An 11,970-nucleotide genomic window follows, 5' to 3' on the forward strand; every position below is an offset into this window, starting at 1 on the left:
AAATATATAAGTATCCAAGTTATGACAAAAATTGAAAAAAAATAAAATAAAAATAATAGATTTTTGGTACAAATTTAAATATTAGTGTTTTTAATTACATAACTGTAAAAAAAAATTCAAATTGCACTTGGCAAGTAGTACATATCAAGTATATATATAAAATTTTCTATTTAATTTATTTAAGGAAATAATGTTATCAAACAATTAAACATAAAAACTGTTACATATAATTATGTTTTGGCAACTTAGGTAACAGTGCTTTCATAACAGCATCATAAAAGTTTTATAAATTGCACTGGAATTCAATTTTAATATTTCAACATATTAAGTTAATTAGGTAAAAGAAAAAATAGAAAGAAATTAATTGGTTAAACGTTAAAAAATTTAAATTTTAAAAAGCAAAAATTATATTTTCATAGTAGAGGAATATAACAAAGCAACATAATGCTAATTAAACCCCAACCTCTTTAATGTATTTTTACTAACTAGCCGTGATGTTCCGCCATCACCAGCCCATGTTTTAGACTTGGATCTAAATAATCTAAGTTCTTTTTTATGTGCTGGATCTAACATAGCTCGGTAGTTAGATGGCTCACACAAGTGCCTATATTTACTGAAAAATTTACAATAACCCCATCTAGCAAATACATTTCTGGATAGTCCAAATATGGATAGCACATACTATTATTCTCTCGATCAGCATTACGTAAATATCGTGATCTGAAAAATGTAAAAATAATTTTTAAAACTAAGTATATCATAGTTTCTTATGATATTAATGGAAACTATGACAGATGAAATTAAAAAAATTATAATACATATAATTATGGAAATAAGAAATTATTAATTTAAACCTATTAAAAATTATTTACAATGGGTTTACGCTGCTATAATTCTGTTACAATATTTTAAAATTTTTTAACAACTTTTCATTTGTAAATTAAAAATATAGTTGAATTATAATTTTTGTTATTAGAATTTGTAAAAGTTTAAAGATTTTTTTAAACAGAAAAATACATTTATGTACCCCTTAATTTTTTCATAAGTACAAATGTTATTCAGATTAAGTAGTTGTTGGAACTTATTATAAATTTATTATAGGAGCTTTTACTGTCATATAAGAAGAAAAATAATGACATTATTATAAATTAGAATGTTAATAAAAAAAATACTCAAAATATATTACAGTATAAATCTTCTTTAGTATTCAATCTTAAGATTGGTTTGTCGCAATTCTCCACTCTTCCCTGTTACGCGAAATGTATTGTGCGTATGCTAATATTTTTTGAAGTAAAAAGTCCTCTCTTTTCGTTAAATGCTATCTTAGCTTGGCATATTCGCTTTACTATTCCTTTTTACTTCAGCTATCCTTACTTACTATGCTTCCCAAGTATGCGAACAAACTCTTCTACTTGCTTTATTTCTTGGTTATTCTTGTCCTAATATTATTGCTCCTGCTGCATACGAGAACTTTGGTCTTTTTCGTATATTTTTTTTTATGCTCAGTTTATTGAACAGAGTTTCTTCCATACACCTCAGCATCCTTTACAATTCTTCTTCATTTTCAACNGAACAGAGTTTCTTCCATACACCTTAGCATCTTTTACAATTCTTCTTCATTTTCAACTATGACTGCTATATCGTCTGCAAACCGTAGCATATCGATTTTCCTGCCATTTATCTTAATACCCAAATGTATTTTCTCTCTTATTATGTCAATTGCCTCCTGGATGTATGCATTGAATATGCTAGGTGAGAGAGTACAACCCTGCCTTACTCCTTTTCTTATACGTGCTTCTTCTTCAGTTTCGCCAAATCGTATAACAGCTGTTTCCTTCTGGTATAGTTTAAAGAGTAGTCTCCTTTCAGTGTATTCTATACCCGCTTTTTTAAGCATCTTGAACATTATTGCCCAATTGACATTGTCGAATGCTTTTTCTATATCAACAAAAGCTATGTATGTAGGCTTATCTTTTCTAATTCTTTTCTTGTTAATTATTCTTAAAGCTAGTATTGCTTCTCTTGTACCCACGTTTTTTTCTGAACCCAAACTGGTTTTCTGATAATATGGCTTCGATCTTATATTCCATTCTTCTTGACATAATTATTGTCAGTATTTTTGACACATGTTTCAGCAAGCTAATTGTACAGTACAAATCACATTTGTTTGCGGTTGCTTTTTCGGGATAGGAATAATCTTACACTTAGTAAAGTCTAGAGGAAGTTCTCCTGAGTTAAATATCTCCTTTATGAGTTTAAATAACTCACTGCGCATGTTTTCGCCAGGTTTTTTTCAAAGTTCTGCTTGGATTTTGTCAATTCTTGCAGCCTTCTTCTTTTTTAGATCTCTAAATGCTTTATCAAATTCTTCTCTCAGTACACTAAAATTTGAGCTATTATCCATTACTTCTTCCTGCTCTATTTCNTTTCAGATCTCTAAATGCTTTATCAAATTCTTCTCTCAGTACACTAAAATTTGAGCTATTATCCATTACTTCTTCCTGCTCTATTTCTTGTCCCATGAGTTCTGGCCCCTCATATAACTGTTCTAGATACTTCTTTCATATGTTCTCTCATAATACCCCACCTATAGTTTATATCGGTTCTCTCATTTATATTTATATTTTTTGTAAGTTCTTTAAACTTATCATTTGCCTTTTCTTCTTTTAATTTATTTATATGCCATCGATCATTTTTTCTTCTTCATACTATTTTCTTATTATTGTAACCTTAGGTTTTGTTTCGATTTTGACTAATATTATTCTATCATTGTACTGTACAAATACTTTAACTTTTTTCTCAATAGCCTTACTCATTGGAAAATGTGTTTTTGATTATTCATGTTATCGTTGTGTTACATTGAGTTGTTGTCGGTTTTCTCTCTATGTTACAATTGTCGCAGCCATCTTAACGCTTCTTCTGTTATAAGCTCTATGGCGTTTGCGAGCCAGTTTTTTTTTGTATTCGTTTTACTGTAAAAAAGAAAATATCACCTTTGCGATTGTCGTACCCCGTGCGCTCAGTTTATCGCCGTTGGGTCTATATATTTTCTGAGATACATCACAATACCTTTGACAGCATATTGTACACTTTGGTCAGCTACTTGCATTCGACTTCAATTGATCCTTTCAATATTCAACATTATCATCAGCCGTTTCTTTTAGCAGATAAGTATAATGCTTATTCATTTATCTTTCTAAGACTCACTTACATAATTTATTATTTGTTTATATAATCGCCTTTGTGGCATTAGTATTAAGTGTCCCCCCTATCCACATTGGTGTATATAAGGTTTTATATTTATTATATAATAGATTTAATTTTTATAATTATATCTTGTGAAATTCATTCTACATTCAAACATACAGTCCACTCATCTTATTCTTTATCCTCGACATAGCTAAAAACTTAAGACAAAAAAAAACCACGAACCCGCGTGAACACCACCGGGCGCTGCGTTCATACACCATCAGTTTAGNACCACCGGGCGCTGCGTTCATACACCATCAGTTTAGCCACCCCTGGTCTATTATAACCTCGACCAACAGGGGTTATAGTATAAATAACAATTAATATTAAAAGAAATGACTGAAAAATGTAATCCTATATTACCCAATAGTTAATTTACATAAAATTGAAATTTTTTTAGTTATTTATTAATTTTTAAACCATTAAATAAATTATTAAAATAAAATACTTACAAATTTGGTCCTCTTTCTGAAGAAAATTCACAGTAAAATATCAATAAGTTTCTTTTACCTCCATTCAACTGATCTTCAGTATAATTTTTTAATAGTTGTTCTTTAGTAAAAATGTTAACAGCTCCTCTAATATGACCACCTTCAAATTCATAAGGGTATCTAGAATTTTCAATTAAAAATATGAAAATCAGTTGTAAGTTTGAAATTGAAGGCAAAAAATATATGTTATTATATACCTGCAATCAATTATAAGATGAGAATCAATAAAGTCATCATAAGCTCCATTCAGTAACTCAGCTAATGTTTCTGGGGATATACTACAGAGATCAGCATGGCGACCAGATGGCATTAAAGGTAAAACAAATGATTTACTAAAGTCACCAATTAGTTTCTCTCCAGTATCCTCTAAACATCATAACAATACAAAATGTTCTATTAAAATTATAAAAAATATCATAAAGATAATATATAATGAAATAATAAAGTTATTAATTACAAACAATTTTAGAGGAAAAAATTTTTTATAATAATTATATCGGTTAATAGATAAAGTAGTAAATCCCCTAAAATTAATTTTTGGTATGACTTTAGATAGGAATAAATATTTTGTGGCCAATGATTTAATTGATTTTTTTTTTTTGTTAAATATTTATTCAACTGTTTATTATTAATTCTATCATAACTCTAATTTGAAAAAAGTGATGTTTACAATACTTGACCTTTTAACTAACAATATATTTTAAATAGAGATACAGTTCAAATATTATCACTTTTAAAGCATTATTTATAATAAACATGATCGCTTATTAATTATATTTATTTATAATGAGTATTAAAAATGAATAAATAATTTAAAAAAGTAATCTTCTTTATTTTCTACCTTTTTCAAAAGGAGCTTAGAAGCTTCACTAGTAAAAAGTGAACGTCGAAAAACTGGTTTTTCTTTTTTACAAAATCCATAATCAAATAAAGTACACTTTCCCTGAGATACAGGGGCAGTTAAAGGACTCTTTATATAATCAAGTCATGGAGAATCAAATGACATAGAAAGACTTGTACTAGGTCTAGTTTTCTTTAATAATACATTAGTTTCAGGATTTGATTCTAAATCACGTGTCAACTTTCTTTTTCTCACAACTGCTTCACTATTTTTAATATCACCAAACAATAAATCCTATAAGTTATACATGTATTAAATCTATGATTATTGAAATAATAAATTGTTTTATAATAATTACAGTCTTGCGAGGAGTAACTGAAGAATATTTTGTAATTTTTCTTTTAACAATAATTGATGACTGGCTAATAATATCTCCTTCTATTAATGTACTGAATCCAAGTAGAAGTGAATCTGGAGACTAGAAATAAAATAAAATTAGGAAAAAAACTGTTAACCTTTTTAAAAGGTAAAATAATTACCGATCCTGTTGGGGATACAGCAATGTCTAAGAATTCATCATCTGAATCATCTGTACATGATGTATTGCTCTCAGATAATGTTGACACTGATCTAGAATCATCTGAATGAGCAGTAAGAGAACCACTGTCCTGTGAATTAGGATCATGATCTTCAAGTGGATATCGTCGTCTTACACGGCGTTTGTATTTTGCAAACTAAAAACCATAAATTACAATATTTATTTTCATTAATATTGAATTTCTAGAAAATTAGTAAATTTGATATCTAACATTGACCGTTCTTTTTAACTACAGCTATTTAACAATACATAATTAACAGTTTAGAGATGAATAAAAAATTTAATTAAATTTACTGTAATAAATAAACAGACTAAAGTTAATGATTTAATTTATGCTGGGATTAATTAATGTTAATATATTATTAATACAAACTTCACAGTTTAAGAATGCACAACAGTATGGAATCTTGCTTGACATAATTATTGTACAAATAATATACAATGTATAACTAATACAAATTTGTATAATTATATTATTTAAAATATCTTTTTAATTTTTGTGTTTACATAAAATAATATATTTTTAAGGATTTAAAAAATTATTTTATGATTTAGTTTAAATAAATATTTGTTTATTTAAGGTATTAATAATAAAAATATCTATACAATTTAATTGTTATTGATATATTAGCCAAGATTAAATTAAAATAGTTACATACGTTTATTGTTTATCTTACTTTAGACATCACTACATTTTGATGAATTTTCTTTTTCGATTAGACTGTTCATAATTTTTATAACACATTTCAATGGGCTATCGTTTATAGTTTTTGAGTTTCCCTTGATTAATCTATAAATAAAAAATAATTTGTCTCTCTCTAACTCCCTCTACATCCTATTTTCGTAAACCCCTCAAAATATGAGTCACCTGGAAGAATTTTCCGTTTTCTGCGCTTTAAAATTCGCATTCTTTTTTTTCAATTTTTTCAAAATTCTCAAATTTTTTAAATTTTGACATTTTTTCTTAAATTTGCCATAACTTTTTCGAAAATAAACTAATCAATATGATTTTTTTTATATAGAAACCATAGGTATTTCCCTTTTATATATATATTTTTTGAAATTCTGACAGTTTACCTACCATCAGTTAGGTATAGAATCAAAATAGCAACTTTTTTACAAAACTCAAATTTTTCAACTTAACTTTTGATAAAGTTCCGGAAATACTACATCCTTTAAACATATATTAAATTAAAGCTTATATTACATAATGTAAGTTAAAAAAAAAATATGTCCCAACGACTTGACTTATACGTACAAACGGCTGCCGTAGTTAAAATAAAGCTATTTTTGTGTTAAAATTTTCGATTTTATATTTTCAACTTTAAATTTCTATAACTTTTTGAAAAATATATGAATCAACTAATGTTTTTTTTCTAAATACATACTAATACGTATAATGTACAGTAGCCACATCGGTTTTAACCCAATTCGTCACACTGGGGGTACGAGGTCGATCCCGTCTGTCGAGTGATTTTTTTCTTTATTCTTTTTGGAGTGGAAAAAAATATAAATTCGTTTGATTTTTATTTCATTTAAATAGCATACCATCAATGAATATTAAAAATCCTATCACTGTAACCTCCCCTCGTGAGAAGGAATTTCTTATTCATATTAAAATATTTTACTAAATTGATTTTTTAAGCTTCGATGAGAAGCTGAGAAGATATTTAATTTTGGTATCTGAATTCAATTTTTTTAACTTTCACTTGACCAATATTTTGCAATGATACGTCAAATGATTACAAATAGTGTCTAAGTAAATATATTATCCTCGAAAATTGAAAAAATTTTCCCTTTATCTAATAAAAAGTTGCTTAATCAAATTTTCCCGTGTAGACAATTAAAGTCATTCATTTGTGATGTTTATAAATTATATATTGTCGAATTGAGTTTAATATGATAGTATATTTCAACTACAAAGTTGAATAATTTTACTTTGTTATTTATTTATTTTTAACTCTATTTGTATGTTTTGCTACCATTCTATAATAAAGCAAGTTTTTTGGTAACATGTTACAATATAAATAATTTCTAATAATATGATTTTGGGTTTCACCTAAATTTAACAATGCGTTTTTATAATTATAATCAATGTTAAAATATGCTGAATTGAGTAGACTTTTTTTTTAACAACTTTTTAATTGTGTTTTTTTTAGTTTTGATTCAAAGCTATGAAAATATTAGTCTTGTGATGCTGGCATATTTTTTTATATCTGTCCATAAAAATTCTCAGCTCTCACTGGATAAATTTTACTGATCAATATATCAATACACACAAATTTAAACTAATTTAACTTAAAGTCATCAAACATTGGAGAAACCCCCTTGATTTTATTATTTATTTTATTATAAAATATAGCAACTTCAAAAAAACTTTTTTTAAATTAAATAACTACAAATAACAGAAATATAAAATTCGTTTTTATACTGAATTAGTAAAACCATATCACTTAAATGAAACATTTTTTAATAATAATAGATCGATATATACTTTACTTAACCAAAATTTTACGATGATTTCAAATCTAAAATTAGATATTTTCTATCACCTCAATTTTTGAGATTATTAATAATTAGAAAAACAAGCATGTACATATGATAAGATGAATTAAATACAAATTAAATTGTATCTAGTTATTATTGGTTTTTAATATGATAAAATAATTTGATTCAAAATGTCATTTTTAACCTATAATTTAGTAATTTAAAGTTGACTTTTATGAAAGAATAATAATTTTAAAATGTTGAACTTTTAAATACTATTTTGGCTCACTTTACAAGATTAGAATTGATATCATTAAATAGAAAATGTTATGAGGAATAAAAATTTGTATTTTTGACATGTGATCAAGAACTTAATAATTACTATTAACGGTAAATTTATATGGAAAACTCAAAATTTCGTTAAAATTACTATTTTTATTGTACTAAATAATTTAAATAGAAGTCTTAGTAATTATTTCTATATTCAATAATTATTTTCATAGATAAACTACACATTATACATTCTGCTTGTTACGTATTTTTTAATTAAAATATATTTATTGAATATTTACATATTTGTTTTTTTAATTAGATGGATTTTGTTATCATTTAATTTATATGTGAAACTCTACCTGTGTGTTGGAGGACCAGGCCAATAAAAATTGGATCGAGTTTTCAGTGGCATGTTTAATTTTGTGAAACAAGGAGATGTCATCTCCTTGTTGGATAAGGATATTAAATTAACCTTGCCAAATTTTTTCTATCTAGTTATCTCATTATTATAAAACCAATAAGTTTTATTATACTATGTCGTTGGAAGATATAACTTTAGTTTTTGTTCTAAAATTTGTTATTAAAAGTAGTCTATCCAATGAGCGCACTAAAAAATGTTTGATTACTACTAATCAATATTCAACAATATTTTTATAAGATCACTAATGGGTAGTTATAATAATCATTACAATGATAAAATGAGAGACTGGGCGATTTTTATTTAATTTTTTGTAATCATGATATCACACAATTACAATCATAGGAAACTAATATGTAAAAATAGTCAATTTTTATCGTTAAATTTACTATCATTTTTCAAAGTTTTGTTTATACAGTTGAATTTGGTTGGGTATCAAATATTAATTAAAAATATAGTTTGAAATATGTTTTAGATTTATGTTGAGCAACGTTTTGTATTCAATCATATTTACACTGTATACTTTATTTTCTCGATTAAGTCAGATTATGAGCACGTGTAGTTAATTTATCAAGTCATTTGTGGGAATACCATAAAAATAGTTGGGACAGTTTCACACCAGCGCGTTATCTTACACGTCGTTTATAAATACGTTGTTAATATGTGGCATTTCACAGCACCACAAACGATACGCACACGAATTTAAAGTGGCGCGTTTTTCAAGTGGCACTTTTTCATAATCCGTACGCGACGCTCATCGGTCTTGCGTATGATACGCGAGCCGACCAAACATTGATAAGAAAGAACATGTTCACACGTACGACGTACTCGTCTTGTATTTTTTCGTCATTTTGTCATGAATTCTACCCCTAGCAAGTTCTCAAAAAGTGTCTCTCATTATAGACACTGAAATTTTGATAAATGAGGTTCAATTAAGACTACATTTTTGGAATTCAAGGGATGTAAGGTATAAGGACAGGGATATTAGAGCAGCAACCTTTAGAGAAGTAGCGGAGTTCGATGCTATGAACAGCAGCGATAAAAAAATGCAAATGAGTACTTATGCATGTATATTGTACACAGGCGTTGCCCCCCTGGGGGTGGGTGATCGCTCACCGCAGTTAAATGTTTCCAATAAAATAAAATTATCTATCAAATTTTTTATTCGATTTTTAACCTATGAGTTGAATGCTGATTAAATAAAAAAGGGCATTATTCCGTGAAAAGTTATTTTCGTTATTTTCGTTATTCTTGTTATTTTTTTGTTTATTTATTTTTAGTTATTTTGTTGATTTCCAGTGTTAAACGTATGAGGAATGAACGGTTCCCTAACAATCAATTACATAAAAATACATAAAATATTATTTTTAAAATTTTTTATCTGTACGTTTTTACCAAGAATAATTTTAATAAATGTTAATTATAAAAAAAATGTTGTTTTTAGTAAAAATAATTCTTGTGACAAAAACTTTTTACCAATAGAATACAAATCAAAAACCATTATTAGTAGTACTAAGAAGACATTTAACATAAACTTATTGAGCACATCATTTATATTGACATAATGAATAATTCTATCTTGCCATTCTACTTCACCAGCTTCGCTTATAATGTAATTGATAAACTGGTCCCTTAATATATTACTTGATCTATTATAAACATCGATTGAGTCATTAAGACTTTCAAAACCATTAATACTTAATGTGTCCTCAAATCTAAATCCATCTCTGTTCCTGACAAATTATGCAATATACAACAGACTTTAACAATTTTTATAGAAAGTTCTACACTTATGTTCATCGATCTATGGAAAATTCGCCATTTTTTGGAGAGTATTTCAAAAGTTGGTTCTATATATCTTCTTGCTCGAGACAAGCGATAGTTGAATACTTTTTTTTTGTAATTCAGATTTCTACGTGCATATGTCTAAGTATGCTTTGAGATACACTAAAAGCTTCATTAGCAACTATTACAAATGGTAATGGATTTGATTGCCCAGGTATGGATTTCGGTGGTGATACAAAAAGTTCTTTATCTTCTAGTTTTTTGTAAAATTTCGTTTTTTTAAAAACTTTTGAATCACAAAACTTTCCTTGAGCTCCAACATCAATAATAGTAAAACAATAATAGTTATTGTTAATTAATAATAATAATTATAATAATAATACAAATTATTTGCATCGCAAATAGCCATATGAACTATTGAATAGTAGTGTTTATAATTATAAAAATTTAATCCACTCTGGATAGGTTTGATTAAGCGAATATGTTTTCCGTCCAAAGCGCCGATGCAATTTACAAAGTTGGTACCGTTTTCAAAACCCAAAGCAATTTCTCTTCACGTTTGCTGATTTGGCAAAGGCATAATTTCAGATTTAAGTCCCTATACATTCGCTGCATACATCTACTATTTTACTAATAGTAGATATTCCTATTTTATGGGAGTAATGAAGGTCTGTGAATGAATTACCCGATAATCTACAAATACGAGCTAATTAAAATATTATGTCAATATTTATTCAAAAAAAGTTAGTATGATTTTTGATTAATTACAAATATCCTTAGGTAGGTAAGATATCGTGTTTTAATAATAACAATTTCAATATGTGAATTTTCAATTTAATTAATTTTTTTTAAAGTAATAAAAAGTAAATTAGTCACTTCCCNATTTTTTTTAAAGTAAAAAAAAGTAAACTAGTCACTTCCCAGATAAATAAAATAATTTTACTAAAATTATATCACAGACAATGATAAAATTTAGTATATTGCCGTTGGGCAATTATCCCAAATATGATTTTATCTAACAATAAATAGAAAATTTTGTTATCTAAAGATATTGATTGACTATTACATAGCGTCAATGAATTTAATAATTTTGGTAATAATTGTGATTTAGGACAAATAAGTGTTAATTATAGTATAAATGATGATTTTTATAAACCACCACATTTGAACTTCGTTATTATTAATGACTATATTTCTCTACTCAAACTAAATTTTCAACGGTTTAATCTTAAAATATATATCAAGATATTCTGAGAGTAATTTTAATCAATTTATCTTTATTTTTTAGATTTTATTAAACCCTCAAAGTGATGCACTCAAAAAACCATAACTATTAATAAGAAAAATATAGGAAAAATTCTAGGGGGTTCTGGGAGGTTTCATTTTTTTTATTTAAAGCATATATATATATATGTATGTACTCTATCAAATAACGCATTAATAATTTGACTCAACTTACACAAAATTGAAATAACAAAATTTTTTTGTGATAAAAGTAACAATAAGAAAAAGATTGTTATTTATTATGTTCAGCTAAAATTGTATTCGGGACTTTTGTACGTTACTACATTAACGAAGTCTTCTGAAATTTTAAAAGCAAAAACTACTTTATTGACCCACTACTATCAGATTTTTTTAATCACAATACTTTTTCATTTAACAGTATTCACTGAATGATGTTAATAAAAAGTATACTGAGTCTTTTAGAATTTTTTTTTGAGGTCAATAATAATTATTATGCATAGATAATAAATATTGGACACGATTAAAATATTAATATTTTATGAAATAAATAAAAACGAATATATGTAAACGAGGGATTTTTTTA

The 11,970-nt window shown here is 26.4% G+C and overlaps 2 pseudogenes; both read right to left on the reverse strand.

Moving 5' to 3' along the window:
• Nucleotides 1-228: 228 nt before the first annotated feature.
• Nucleotides 229-5,865, reverse strand: LOC126908968 (M-phase inducer phosphatase-like; annotated as a pseudogene).
• Nucleotides 5,866-10,261: 4,396 nt separating this feature from the next.
• Nucleotides 10,262-11,580, reverse strand: LOC126908965 (uncharacterized; annotated as a pseudogene).
• Between the last annotated feature and the right edge of the window lie 390 nt (nucleotides 11,581-11,970).

This window comes from Daktulosphaira vitifoliae, unplaced genomic scaffold, assembly GCF_025091365.1.
Source record: "Daktulosphaira vitifoliae isolate Bord-2020 unplaced genomic scaffold, ASM2509136v1 Scaffold_58, whole genome shotgun sequence".
Taxonomy (NCBI): Eukaryota; Metazoa; Arthropoda; class Insecta; order Hemiptera; family Phylloxeridae; genus Daktulosphaira; species Daktulosphaira vitifoliae.